A 14,814-nucleotide genomic window follows, 5' to 3' on the forward strand; every position below is an offset into this window, starting at 1 on the left:
ATTCATCTGGCAGTTTAAAAATAGGCTTTTCCTTTTTCTAGGAAAGAAAGGGGCCTTGAGTTACATAGTCTAGCTAAAACTGAGAACTTTCTTTTCACTTATTTTTTTTTTAATATAAATTTATTTATTTATTTGTTTTTGGCTGCGTTGGGTCCTCATTGCTGCGCACGGGCCCTCTCCAGTTGCGGCAAGCGGGGGCTAATCTTTGCTGTGGTGGGCGGGCTTCTCATTGTGGGTGGCCTTCCTTGTTGCAGAGCATGGGCTCTAGGCACACAGGCTTCAGTAGTTGTGGCACACGGGCTCAGTAGTTGTGGCTCATGGGTTCCAGAGTGCAGGCTTAGCAGTTGTGACACACGGGCCCAGCTGCTCCATGGCATGTGGGATCCTCCCAGACCAGGGCTCGAACCCGCGTCCCCTGCATTGGCAGGCAGACTCCCAATCACTGCGACTTCAGGGAAGCCCCAGCAGGCAGATTCTTAACCAGTGTGCCACCAGGGAAGTCCTCACTTATTTTTAAGACTGAAAGTTTTCCCATTAAACTTTTAAAACTTATCCTCATTACTATCCAACCAGACCCACCCACCCAAAAAGGGAGGAAAAGCAGAATTTTATGAGAAAGAGTGAATTTATTAGAGTGAGATTGTTGGTTCAAACCAAAATCTGGTGTAGAAGGATTAAAACACTAGCAGAGTGAGACAGGGTAGGGAGGTCCTTTAATAACATTTTACTTTCAACATTTATCAACGGTACTATTTGACATTTTGGCCAAGATCATGCATTATTTTGCAATTACGAATACAGGTAACACAATACACAAGACAAATAACAATAGTAGCTGTATTCTGTATGTATGTTAGTATTTATTTTATGATCATTGATTTGGGAAAACTTCATATTAAAAAATATATATTTTCTCTGACATCTTCTACATCTTATGGGCTTATTTTGGTGGTTTAGAATAGTTCTGGTAATTCCTTAGAGCACTTTGTCCCATGTATTACCAAAACCTTAACTTTTTTTAAGACTCTAGAATGCTGGGACAACTTTCATACGAAATATATATATATATTTTTTTGTGGTACGCAGGCCTCTCACTGCTGTGGCCTCTCCCGTTGCAGAGCACAGGCTCTGGACGCGCAGGCTCAGCGGCCATGGCTCACGGGCCCAGCCGCTCCGTGGCACGTGGGATCCTCCCAGACCGGGGCACGAACCCATGTCCCCTGCATTGGCAGGCGGACTCCCAACCACTGCGCCACCAGGGAAGCCCCACACAAAATATTTTGCCTTATTAACTGTTAACCAGCAGGTCTGCAAGTATTGCCAGTGACAGTTATGTACATCTTCATCAAGTCACATTTTGTTGAGAATAGTTGATTTCGCCCGGGATCGTTTCCTCATTTGGAGGTATATTTTTCTATTTAAACACATTTTCAGTTGAACAGTGATGTACTTCTTAATCCTTTTTTTGTGGCACAATTATTGATACACAGCATTTCTAGAGGATAGGGTTCTGCATACCCATGGACGTAAAAAGGGAGTGGAGAAGAGAAGAGACATGCCAGTGAAGGGTTCTTTTCAGTGTGCCACCTGGGCTGTAGTCTTATGATGGAAGGTGGCAAGAGAAGGTGTGAGGGAGAATCAGATTTACTTTCACTATATGCCCAGCTTTGCTGATCACCAGTTTTGCATATTGAGACAGCACAACAGTGTATCCAAAGAAAACTTTAAAGTGTTGAGATTGAATCTGCATTTAACATTACATCTACAGTTGAATATTACAATCTCTGTGCCCTATTTTTGCCATGTCTTTGATTCTTATAATCGTTTAAATTCCAGTTTGAGAAACACTTATAAAGTTGGGAGAGAGAACAACAATCTGTACAATTTTCTCAAATTCTTTTCCTCTCCTTCCCGTGGTCCCTTTCCTCTCCCTATGCCCTACCCTGCTCCAGCCCAATGTCTCCTTTCCCCAGGACAGCACGTTAAATGTAATAGGCACTTAATAAATATATACAAATACATATTGATCTGAAGATGGGGAAATTGGTAAGGTTGAAAAGAATTTTTCAGAATGAAGGAAAAATTCTGGTCTGAAGCCCAGGAAATTCATAAGGGTGAAACTGAGGCAAGATGTTGCCGTTCACCGTTTGTTCACTGCATAAAACTCAACTTGATCTCAGTATGATTTCTTTAAGATCTAGCCTAGTTTATTTTAGGATTTTGTATGTAGTTTTACTAACTCAGTATATTAAGAAAATTCTTGCAAGAGGAAGAATGAGTCATAGCGATACTTCCCTTGGTAGAGAAGGAGAAAGAAAACCCTCAGTCTCTCCATTATATACTTGGAATGGATTCAGCATTTTGATTGATGGCTGAGCACTGATAAGTTTTTCCCTCAAGCCACCTCATGTCATATTTGATTTTGTCCACAGTATAACTGGTAGAAGAATCTTTTAGGTTAACCATCAGAGATAAAGAGCTCTGTAACCTGATTATCGTGAGAGACTTGTTTATGATGTCATTCCTATTTTAAGATTTTTTTGAGTTTGCAATAACTTTTAAAAAAGCTTGAGCATTTCCTCCTCTGCCCAATCTATTAAACAAACAAACCAAAAAGAAGGCTGGAAAACATTTGGTACTGAGAAACGGGTGTGTTAAGGGTGTGGCTGTTGTGGCTGGTGTGGCATTCACCCCAGCACAGAGTGGGTTCCTCTCTGACCTTGCCTTGTACCTCTGTTGCTGCAACTCCACAAAGAATAAATAGAGAGGAGGTGGGCTACGACTGGGAGCTGGTTTGGCTGCTTTGAGCCAGAAAAGGAAATGGGGGTACTCACATAGGAGCCACAAAGTCTCTCGGTAGAGTCTTGTTGAAAGATTGTTTTTGAAGTGCTATGAGTAACCTATGAAGTATTTCTCTTAATAGTCACAGAAATGACCTTGCTGCTTTCTACTTTAAGGTTGCCCTCAGTAACCTGCTTCCAATTAAATCTCTTCTCTGTTCTGTCCCTAACAAGTTTTTCCAGACTGCCCTCAGACTTCAGACTTTATTTTCTTTCCTTGTGCTTTTGGGATCTACAGATCTCATTTTTAAAAAATCGAGACGGCATCAGTTGCAGTGACAGGAAAGACGGGGCTGCTTAGCTAATCTCATACTTAGTGAAGGTTGGTAAGTTTCTTTTACACAGAATAATCAACCACCAGTTTCTCAAACTTCTGTGTGCTGAGCACCTACCTCACTCAGATGTGCCCACATCTGGGTCAACCGTAGCATCCTAAGAACTCCGCAAAAATCATTACTTAATGCACTGCCTTTTACACTTCATTGTATAGAAGAGGCATTGAACAGAACAGAAGGATAGATTTAGCATCCAACTTATTTCCTTTAAAAATGTCTTATTTACTACAAAAGTAATATACATAATATACAACTAAAATAAAATGGTTTTTAGTTTTTAGAAGGTAAATACTGTGTGCATAGTGCTTTGGACGCAGTGAGCACTAAGTACATTTTTTGGTTATAATTAGTGTTATCACTAATTAGAATCATAAGCTCATAAGAAGGAAATGACCTTATGAGACTCTTAAACTCCCTTGCAGTTGAGGAATCTGCTGCACAATATCCCAGACAGATATTCATACTCAGCCTGTGCTTTAGCAATGCCAGAAATAAATAGATTACTTTCTTTACTTCAGCCTTCTCCATCAAAGAGAATGTTCCTCAGACCAGCAGAGATGAAACTAAAGGCCGACATTAAATGGGACAACATTTAGATGCTTTAAATGTTAAAATCTCCAGGTAGAGATAACTTATTTTATAAGTATTTTTTGCGTGTTTATTTTATTATTTTATTTTATTTTTTTTGGCTGCAACATAATACATGTGAGATTCATTCATGTTTTTGCACATAATCATAGTTGCTCTTTAATGTAGAATTGTCTTTTATCACTGTACCACAGTTCATTTGTGTATTCTCCTGATAGTGGACATTTGGCTCATTTTCTATTAGTTTGAAGATATTATGAGTAAAGCTGCAGTGAGCATTTTTGTACATCTTATTTTATTAACACAAACACTATTTCTCTTGGGTAGATAGCTAGGCATGAAATTGCTACACCATTGTGGTATGAGTATGTTTAGTTTTAGTAGATACTACCAAATACTTTTCCCAAGTGGTTGAATCAGTTTGCACTCCATTAGCAAATTATGAGCATCAGTTGCTCCACATCCTTGTCTACACTTGGTATTGTCATTCTTTTTCATTTTAGCCATGCTGGTAGGTATATGTATTTTTATTTTTAAAAAGACAAGTTATGAAGAAAAAAAAAGCCAGGCCATCTCAGCAATTTAATATGAGAAACTTAAAAATACAGAGTTAGGCAGCTCAGTCGAGTGTTAACTTTCCTATTCTTAGCTTAATTTATTTACTTCTTAATAGATAAGCCTCGATTTAGTTCTTAAACAACTTCTTAACTTAGATCTGATCTAGGAAGAAACATCATAAACAAAGCTACTGTCATATAAAGGTAAGAGGTTAGTGTTTCAATAATCTTGAATGACTACAGGTTAACTTAAGTGACTTTAATAAGTTTACACTTAGCCTTGAAATTAGATATATCTGCTGTTTTTTAGTACTTGGCATGTGCCGTGATCTATTCTCTGTTGAGGATGTAGTAGTGAACAAAATAGAGTCTCTGACTGAATATAGTTTAGATTTTAGTGACAAGATATAGATGATGAATCAATAAATATATAGCATGTCAGATAATAATATAGAGGGAAACACAGGGTAAGAAAATAGAGATTGCCTAGTGCAGTACTGGAGGGGCCTGTGGGAGTTGATATTTTGTATATAGTGGACAGGGAAGTCCTCTCTAAGCAATTGATATTTAAGCAGAGATCTTAAAGAAGTGAGGGAACAGGTCATTTAGCTGTTTCAGGGAAGAGTTGTCCAGGTAGAAGGAACATCAAGTGCAAAAGCCCTCAGGCAGGAGTATGCCTGGTTTGTTGGAGGAAGAGCAAGAAGATCAGTGTTGCTGAAGTGCTGTGAGCAAAGTGGAGAATGGTTGGAGATGATTTGAGGCTTAGTGGGGTGGTGGGGATTGTGTACGGCCTTGTGGACCATTGTAAAGCCATTTGGCTTTTATTCTGATTGAGATGAGATGCCATTAGAAGATTGTGAGTAGCAGAAGTAATGGAATCTGGTCAGTTCACACAAGAACCTGTACACAAATAGACATTTTATTTGTAGTAGTCAGGAACTGTCTTTCAACATCTGAATGGTTAAACTGCAGAAAATACATACCATGGAATACAATTTTAAAAGTGAACTATCGATACACAGCAACTTGGACGAATCTTTAGGAATTTATGCTTAATGATCCCTAAGGTTACATATTGTATGATCCTATGTATATAGCATTTTTTTAATGACTTAATTTTAGAAATGGAGGGCAGATAAGTTGTTTGCCAGGGGTTAGAGAAGGAGATGGGTGTGGTTATAAAAGGACAACATGGGGAATCTTTGTGATGTTGAAACTGTTCAGTATCTCGACTGTAGTGGTGGATACACAAACCTAAAAGGTGATAAAATTGTATGGAACAACAATACACACATATACACAAATATGAGTACAAGTAAAACTGGAGAAATCAGAATAAGATCAGTGGACTATATCAATGTCAGTATGCTCATTGTGATGTGCTATAATTTTGGAAAATGTTGCCATCACGGGGAGCTGGACAACGTGTTCAGGGGACCCCTCTGTGTGGTTTCTTACAGCTGCATATGAATCTATAACTATCTCAATAAAAACTTCAGTTAAAAAGAATAAGATAGCTCTGGTACCTTTGCAGAAAATAGACTATAGACTATATGGGCATTAGAGTGGGAGGAGGAGCCCCAGTTAGGAGGAGATTGCAGTGGTCCAGGAATGATACGTTGATGACTTGCACCAGAGTGGAAGCAGTGGATATGGTAAGTCCATGATGTTTTAAAGATAGAGCCAAATGTTTGATGGATCAGATGCGGAGTGTGAGAGAAGTCAAAGTTAACTCCAAAATCTGTGGACTGAGCAACGTAAAGAATGGAATTGCTGTTTATTAAATGATAAAAACATGGCAAGAGCAGGTCTGGGGGAGAAAATTAAGAGTCTGTTTTGTTCATTCACATTTGAGATACCTGTTAGCCGTCCAAGTAGAGATGTTACATAGGTAGTTATTTTTAAGTCTGGAGTTGGGGAGAGAGGTCCAAATTGGAGATATAAATCCAAGAGTTGTCAATGTATGAAATCACCTAGGGAGTGAATATAGAAAGAGAAGCTGTCCAAAGAACTTAACTCCTGGGGGCACTCCCACATTTAAAGGTAGGAAAGATGAGGAGGAACTAGCAAAGGAGAATGAGGTGGGAGAGTCAGAGAGATAAAGGGAGACCAAGAGGAAATAATGTCCCCATGGCCAAGTGAGAAAAGTGTTTTAGGATAAAGGAGGGATCTGTTGTCAGATGCTGCTTCTCATAGGCCTCGTAAGGTGAGGACTAAGAATTGACAGCTGCCTCTGTATCTTGATTGTGGTGGTGGTTGTACAACTCTATGCATTTATCAAAGCTCACAGAACTGTACATCAGAATGATGTACAGTTCTATATGTAATTTATAAAACGTAATAATATACTATAGATAATTAATAAAATATTTTAAAATTTAAAAAAGAAGCATTGACAGCTGGATTTGGCACCATGCAGGTCATTGCTGACAGGGTCAGTTTGGGTGGAGTAAATGCTGGGAACAAAAGCCAAATTGGAGAAGGTGTAAGAGGATAAGAGGGAGGGAACTTGGGGTACCAAAAACAGTTCTTTCAAGGAATTCTGCTATAAAGAGGAGCCAAGAAATTGTCGGGAGGGGGATGCAAAGTGTCTGGAGGGGGATATGAAGTCAAAGGAATGCTTGTTTTTAATTTGGGAGGTGTGTTACAGTCTGTATGCTGATGGGCATGATCCTGTAGAAAAAGGGCCCAATTATTGAAGTGATCTTGTATAAATGAGCATGGATGGGATTTGGTCACAGGCAGTGGGATTGGCCTTAGATGAGAGTCTGGACAGTTTATCTATAAAAACAAGAGAGAAGGGCTTCCCTGGTGGCGCAGTGGTTGGGGGTCCGCCTGCCGATGCAGGGGACACGGGTTCGTGACCCGGTCCGGGAGGATCCCACATGCCGTGGAGCGGCTGGGCCCGTGAGCCGTGGCCGCTGAGCCTGCGCCTCCGGAGCCTGTGCTCCGCAACGGGAGAGGCCACAACGGTGAGAGGCCCGCATACCGCAAAAAAAAAAAAAAAAAAAAAAAAAAAACAAGAGAGAAGATAGAGTATATGGGTACAAATTTAGGTCGGTTGGTAGATGTAGCAGTGGGAGCTTAGTTATCTATCCTTTTATGATTGCTTCTATATCGTCAGTGAAATATTAAGGTAGGCTCTTCATCTGAGAGTGATAGATAAGAAATATTAAAGGTCTGAGGGAAAAAAAGAAGTAAAATAGTCAGATTGTGGGAGAGTGACTGGACTAGGGAAATGCAGTGAGATTAGTAGGCAGCACTCTTTGATGTTAGTGGTGATAAGTATTAAATATGGCTGGTCAGTTGGTGTGTTTTTCTCCTGCTTTATCTGTCACCCTGGTACAGGTGAGAAGTAGGAAGAGCGTTTTAACCAGGATTGGGGTTTTGCTAGAGGAGTTCCAGAGAATTTCCAAAGAAATTGAGAGTTATGGAGGGGTACAATTATTGGTAATGATTAGAGCTAGGTTACAACCATAGGGATGTAGAGCTGAGGTAGGGCAGAGGACGGGACCATCAGAAGAGAGAAGGTCAAGGAACTCAGAGACTAGGTGTTGAGGGTCAGCAGTGTGGATCTTGAAATCACAGTGATTGCTGGGTGCCAAATTCATGATCATCTCTTCTTCAGCAGTTTGACTATAAGTATTAAAAATATTGGAGAGAAAAGTAAGTTTGGAGCAGTAATTGTATAATATTTAAAAAAAAATCATGACAGAACATTTGCTTGTTTCACTTTTTAGTCTCAGCTCTTTGCAAAAGATGATACCAGAAATAGTATTAACATAGGCAGGCACTTTTGTTTAGCCTACAAATATATTTAAAGGCCATAGCCAGCAACTGTTTTATTTAGTAATTTTTAATTGGTTTATTTTGTTTCATTAATTGGTTATTATTATTATGGGTGTTGAAGATTTGTCATATGAGAACAGTTTACAATGTGGATCTCAAAACAAACGATTATGAAAATATTAACCAAGAACCATTTTTTTTTCAGACCTAGAAATAGAGGTGGCATAGGGCCATGTTCAGCTCTTCAGAAAAAATAGGTATGGAACAACAACAACAAAAATTATTAAATACTAACTGAAATTAACACAGAGGTCATCCCTTAGGGCATCTTTTGTCCTTATCTCCTTACAGCCAATCTGTGAACAAGTCCTTTTGGCTTTGCTTCTGAAATATGTCACATGTTTTTTCCCACTTCTGTCTTCACAGCTACAACCTCAAGCAAAGCCACCATTGTTTTTCACCTAGATTGCTGCTGTTAGCAGAGTCCTAGGCTGAGAGAGTTGCGAGAGACCTTTAGATCTTGGCTTAAAAGTCACCTTTAGAACAGTATCTGAACCACTTAAAGTAACTTTCCCAACCCTCACTTCTCCTATAGCATTGTCCTGGGTTTTTCCTTACCATATTTATTGCTATCTGTTATTACCTTGGTTTTTTGTTCATTGTTTTTTGTCTTTCCACCACCTTCAAACTGGAGCAAGGAACTTGTCTGTCTTGTATACTTCTTATGCCTGTTGTCTGGAACAAGTCAATTCCTGTACAGAAGATGTTCAAAAATATTTGTTGAATGACCAGTAAATATATTGGAAAACAAATAATCACCTGGGAATCTTGTGACAGAAAAAAAGAAGTTTCTGATCTGGCGGGTCAGGTTGGTTCAGTACCCAGGGGTCCTAGGAGAAGCCAGTGAGGAAAAGACACGCAGTCTTAAGCCCAGCACATCTGAAGAGTAAGGCTTGGTATCTCCCAAGGAGGAAATTCATTTCTACTGAAAAGAAAATCAAATCATCATCAGGGGCATGTATTTAATTTCAGAGGTCTGGTGACTGATAATCAGATATTTTTCTTTAGTTTTAACTAGGGAAGATTAGGCAGTAGAGAACTCTTAGCCAAAATGGTTTGACACTGAGGGAAGAAAAGATGAACAATGCAGAGGCTGTAAAGGATTAGCAGAAGTATCAAGGACTGATTATCAGTGCCTTTTTAGTTGTGATAAGGGAAATAGAGTGAGGGAGCAAGAGAGATACTAGATACCTGGGGCAGGTAGAGGGAACTACCAAAATAGGGAAAGGAGAGACTGATATATGATCCAATTAAATCAAGTTTGGCTTAACTATGTGTAACCACGTACTGCACCTGTTGATGGCAACCCAGTAAGAAATGAGATCTAGGAGAGAATCTCTCTTCCTCAGGGGGCTTACAGTGTCCAGCAAGAGAGACAGAAGATGACCTAATGCACTGTCATTGTTGGTTTGACATGAGATAGAGGTTGTCTTTAGGAGTAGCTGGCCAGCCATCCTTGGGATAGGATTTCATGTGATGGTCCTCAGCCTTGCTTTTGCAGAGACCTGATTTCAATCCACCAATAGGTGCCTACTTTCTTAAAAAGTGACCCGTACTAACCACACTCATAAAAGACTGGTGCATAAGTCAAAACATCAGTTTATTAATCTACAGTGAGGAAGACTACATGAATAGCCAAGTTTTAATTAGAAGATTACTTGGTGTGAGCATGGAGAGGAACAAGGGGAATTGAGTGATGTAAATGTCGAATGACATCAGGCATTGGCCATCTGATGCTTCTTCAGATGGGACATATAACTGCAGTGGGAACCAGCCAATCACATCTGCTGGTCAGGATATCATGCCTCCTTTGTGCTTCATGAACATGGCCAAATCTTGCTTAATGAATCCCATTGTCTTATATCTGCCTGCTTACTGCCTTCTTTCCATGGTTATGTTACCATCATTCTATAGTCATTTGTTCTGTCTACTTTTTTGGGAAACATTCTCTTGTTGTATGTTGATCTTATCAGTTGAAGATACTAATCTTTCCTGGGGGTCCGATCAAACAGGAGAGCAGGGAAAATTTCAGGGAAGCTATGTATGACATTTTAGCTAGGCCTTGAAGAATATGTAGGGGTTTGAGGACAGAGGTAAATGAGAAAGAGTGCATGCATTGTGGAGAGAGGGAATGAAATAAGCAAATGGCCTAGAGACCTAAAACTTTGGGGCCTATTTGGCCTATAGGCTATATGATGGTGAGCAGCCTGAGATAATATTATAATAGAAAGCTAGCTGGGACCTGGTTGAACTACATATATCATGCTGAGGAATTTGGACTTTATCTTGTAGGTCAGGGCTTGGCAAACTTTTTCTTTGAAGGGCCAGATAGTAAATACTTTAGGCTTTACAGACCATATGGGTCTCTGTTGCATTTATTCATCTTTGCCATTGTAGCACAAGAGCAGCCATGGACAATACGTAAGTGAATGAATGGCACTATGTTCCATTAAAACGTCATTTACAGCCATTGGCAGCAGGCCGAGTTTGGCCCACTGACACTGTACTTTGCCTAACCCCATTGAAGGTACTATGAGTCTATTTTAGATTTTTGAACTAGAGAACAACATGATCACATGTGTGCATTTAAGAGAGAACAGATAAGAGTCTGAACTCTGAGCCTGCCCTGTTGAAATAGTGATGAAATGGGGGTTAACACCTCATATTTTGAGAGAATGTAACTTTGAATCACGTAATTCCAGTTTTTTTCTTAATAGTCAGTGTCAAGACCTTACTCTATAAAAAAATGTGAAACTGAAGGCAAATAAGTGGAGATTGGTTAAATAGATAAGTATTTCTCTTAAAAAATTGTTGTGGATCCTAGTGTTAATTGATTTTCATGAAAACTAAATTGGCATCGATGGGAATATGGTACTGACTGCTTCAGTACAAGTTCTCTCTGAGTTCACTGTGCCTCTCTGACCATCTACCATGTGCAGGTAAAGCTCTTCTACTGTTTTTCTGTTTTGTACAGATTTTTAAACATTTTATTTATTTATTTTTGGCCGCATCGGGTCTTAGTTACAGCACACGGGATCCTCGTTGCAGTATGCTGTATCTTTCGTTGCAGCGTGCGGGCTTCTCTCTAGTGGCATGCTGGTTTTTCTCTCTCTAGTTGTGGCGCGTGGGCTCCAGAGTGCGTGGGCTCTGTAGTTGAGGCATGTGGGCTCTGTAGTTAAGGCGCATGGGCTCAGTAGTTGCAGTGCATGGGCTTAGTTGCTCCGCGGCATGTGGGATCTTAGTTCCCTGACCAGGGATTGAACCTGTGTCCCCTGCATTGGAAGACGGATTCTTGACCAGCGGGGAAGTCCCCTTCTACTATTTTTCTATGTTTGAATCTCAGAGAAACCTTTGGTTACGTAGTGCTGTGTCTCCATTTTGTGCAAGTGCATCATTTAGGTATTAAGACTGCCTCTGTATTAGTTTAGAACAATTAAGGCAGTTCTACCTGGTGCTGATGCAATGATAAATATAAATGTAAATATGGCATCTGAAATCTCACAACAGTGCTTCATTTAAAGTGATCCCAAAGATCTAGAATACAGCTATTTAAAAAGTATCTAAATAGAAAGCTAAAATTTAAAACATCTGTGAAATGAGATGGCTGAGAATCCACCTGGAAATTAACAGGGTCCTGAAAGTCTTGTGTGAAAAATGAGGATTCTAGAGACTAGTAATACATGAAAAGGAAGTTGGTTAATGGAATGAAAGCTTTTGGCCCAGAATACTCCAGGAGTTTCCTTATGTTCCTCGGTATTGCCTCCGCTAACTGAAATCCAGTGAAGCAGTGACAGAGTGAAAAGGAAAGCATACCACGGCAACAGTTCCCATAGACTCTGGGGACTATTTTAACAAAGTTCTTCAGCCAGTGGGTAGGACAAGATAGACTGCCGCAAGAATGTGAGGACTAGTTGTCAGAATTTACAAATTTATGAAGTCAGTTCCTCTAGAGCAGTGCCTCTCAAAGCCTAGTTCCTGACCGGCTGTATCAGCACCACCTGGCAGCTGGTTAAAAATGCAGATTTTCAGCCCTACCCTATACACCTATTCAATCAGGAAACGGGGTGGGGCCCACGGGTGGTGTCCTAACAAGCCCTCCAGGGGGTTCTGATTCAGTCTAAAACATGAAAACCACTGCTCTAAAAAGTGAGTTAAGGATGGAGAATTAAACAGTCTGATCATACCAGAATTTCAAGTTAGAAGATTTTCTACATCTGCCTGAAAGTTTACCTAACTTATCTGGCAAAACTAACTTTTGCTTATATACAACCTTTAGGAAAAAAAAAAGACTGAGAATATTATGCTTAAAAAAATCTATTCCTGTGCTGTGTAGATTATGAAGTGTATTTTTATGAAATGTATTTTACATTAGCTTGGAGATGAAAAAAAGTTCTTGTAGACCCAGTGTAGATTTAAGATAACTTTTCTAGCACACTGGTTGAAACCATTCAGAATTTGTTCCCCTTCCAAGACACAGATGGCAGAGGACAAGCAAGAGAGGACATGTTATCCATGGGACAGAAAGCAGAGCAAAGCACGGCTTCCAGAGCTTCCCTTCTTAAGGAGTTCTGAGCTTCTCTTGCTAATACTTGGCACAGTGTCAGCACACAGATAATCCTCAGTAAAGGATGAGAGTTGAGAGAGAAGGTACAATCAAGTTAGAGACTCTGAGCATGTGAACACTTGTGGTGAGTTTTGAGCAGCATTAAATAGGATGAGCAGCAGTTGTTTGCTTTTTACTGAAGCAGAATTGAAGCTTCTGGGAAACTCTGGTATAGTACCTGGAAGTTCTTGGCAAGATCTCATAATCCGAACTTGAAGGAAATGCCTTTCCATTGCTTTGAAAAGGAAAAAAACAAGCCAAAGAAGTAAATTCCTTAAATAATTAAATGAAAATAATTAAATGATATGTTTCTCCCCGGAAATACCTTAATAAACTAATGAGTTAAAAGAAAATGGAAGAGATTTTTAACATATAACTGACAAGATTAGTATCCAGAATATAGTAAAGAGCATCTATTTTTTTTTTAAAGATAACATAATATAAAAATGGGCAAAGAGGGCTTCCCTGGTGGTGCAATGGTTAAGAATCCGCCTGCCAGTGCAGGGGACACAGGATCGACCCCTGGACCGGGAAGATCCCACATGCCGCAGAGCAACGAGCCCATGCGCCACAACTACTGAGCCTGCGCTCTAGAGCCTGGGAGCCACAGCTACTGAGCCCTCCTGCCACAACTACCGAAGCTCATGTGCCTGGAGCCTGTGCTCTGCAACAAGAGAAGCCACTGCAATGAGAAGACCGCGCACCTCAACAAAGAATAGCCCCCCACTCGCTGCAATGAAGACCCGACGCAGCCAAAAATAAATAAACTAAATAAATTTATTAAAAAAAAATGGACAAAGATTCTTCACAGACTAAGGAATACCACTATGTCTAAGTGACTAAGGCCAAGAACGTATGAAAAGATACTCAACCTCATCATAACTCAGCAAAATGCAAATTAAAACCACAATGAAATATCATTTCACATCCACCAGAATGGGCAAAAAAACCCCACAACAACTGATAATATCAACAATCAGCAAGGATGAACAACATGAAATTGTCATGCATTGAATCTTCTAGGAATGTGAATTGGTACAAATGATACAGAAATGAAAATGAAAGAAGTTCAGCTCTAAGCATGAACTCAAAGCAATGCTGAGTGTAAAAACCAAGTCACAGGATACATACTGTGTGAGTCCATATATATATATATATATATATATATGTGCAAAAATAGCAAAACTAAAACTGTTTAAAGATATGTACATTTAAGGTAAAACTGTAAGGAAAGTAAGGGAATGATTAATTCAGAATTCAGTACAATGGCTACTTCTTTGGAGGGAAGAGATGCAACTGGAAAGGGGAACGTGAGAGTACAAAGTAATATTTTCTTTCTGAGGCTGGGTGGTGTGTTCATGGTGTTCATTTTATTGATCTTTAAGCAGTACTGTAAACATGCTTTGTGTGACAGATTTTACTTTGGAATAAGGAGCCATCTCTTGGAGTAACCTGTTTAGTCACTCTAAGGAATATCATGTTCCAAACCTATAGACCCTGGGTGGCATATAACATTGCCTTTGCCCCTAATACCTCATTCCTATCATATTGCCCATTATAATACCTTATTAGTAGGATGACCGTTGAATTTATGGCCCAAACTGGAACACTTGAGAGTAAAGTGAGGGGATGCTCAAAATAATATGTATTTCTTTGAAATGTTTATTGAACAAGAAGTTGGTTTTATTCTGTGTTACAAACCTCAAAAATAAATTATATTAAACTACATAAAAAACTTTTTGGATTGATTGTCCAAACATTAAAAAATAGTGAAAACTAAATAATTACTCATGGTACCTATTCATGTACTTTTATCAATTTCTTACCCTTATCTGTCTCAAATACCATATCATTGGTATTTTAATAAACGGAGTATTTTTTCAAAATGTTCTATTTATTTTTTCTCCTAAAATTGCCTGCCACCTTCTTTATTTTATTTTATTTTTTTAAGTGAATTATTTATGTATGTATGTATGTATGTTTGCATGGGGTCCTCATTTTTGTGCACGGACTTTCTCTAGTTGTGGCAAGTGGGGGCTACT

At 39.4% G+C, this 14,814-nt stretch overlaps 1 protein-coding gene across 4 annotated transcripts in view; it reads left to right on the forward strand.

Annotated features, from left to right (window-relative positions):
* The window catches only part of TMOD3 (tropomodulin 3), an 84,420-nt gene that overhangs the window by 22,528 nt on the left and 47,078 nt on the right, over positions 1-14,814 (forward strand). For 3 of the 4 annotated variants that reach the window (XM_060150077.1, XM_060150058.1, XM_060150087.1), the window contains one exon: positions 8,315-8,366. The exons of the other annotated variant lie outside the window; for it this stretch is intronic. The gene's annotated coding sequence lies outside the window, so the exon portion shown is untranslated. The remainder of the gene's footprint in view (positions 1-8,314; positions 8,367-14,814) is intronic. 4 annotated transcript variants of the gene reach the window in all.

Source organism: Lagenorhynchus albirostris, chromosome 1, assembly GCF_949774975.1.
Source record: "Lagenorhynchus albirostris chromosome 1, mLagAlb1.1, whole genome shotgun sequence".
NCBI lineage: Eukaryota > Metazoa > Chordata > Mammalia > Artiodactyla > Delphinidae > Lagenorhynchus > Lagenorhynchus albirostris.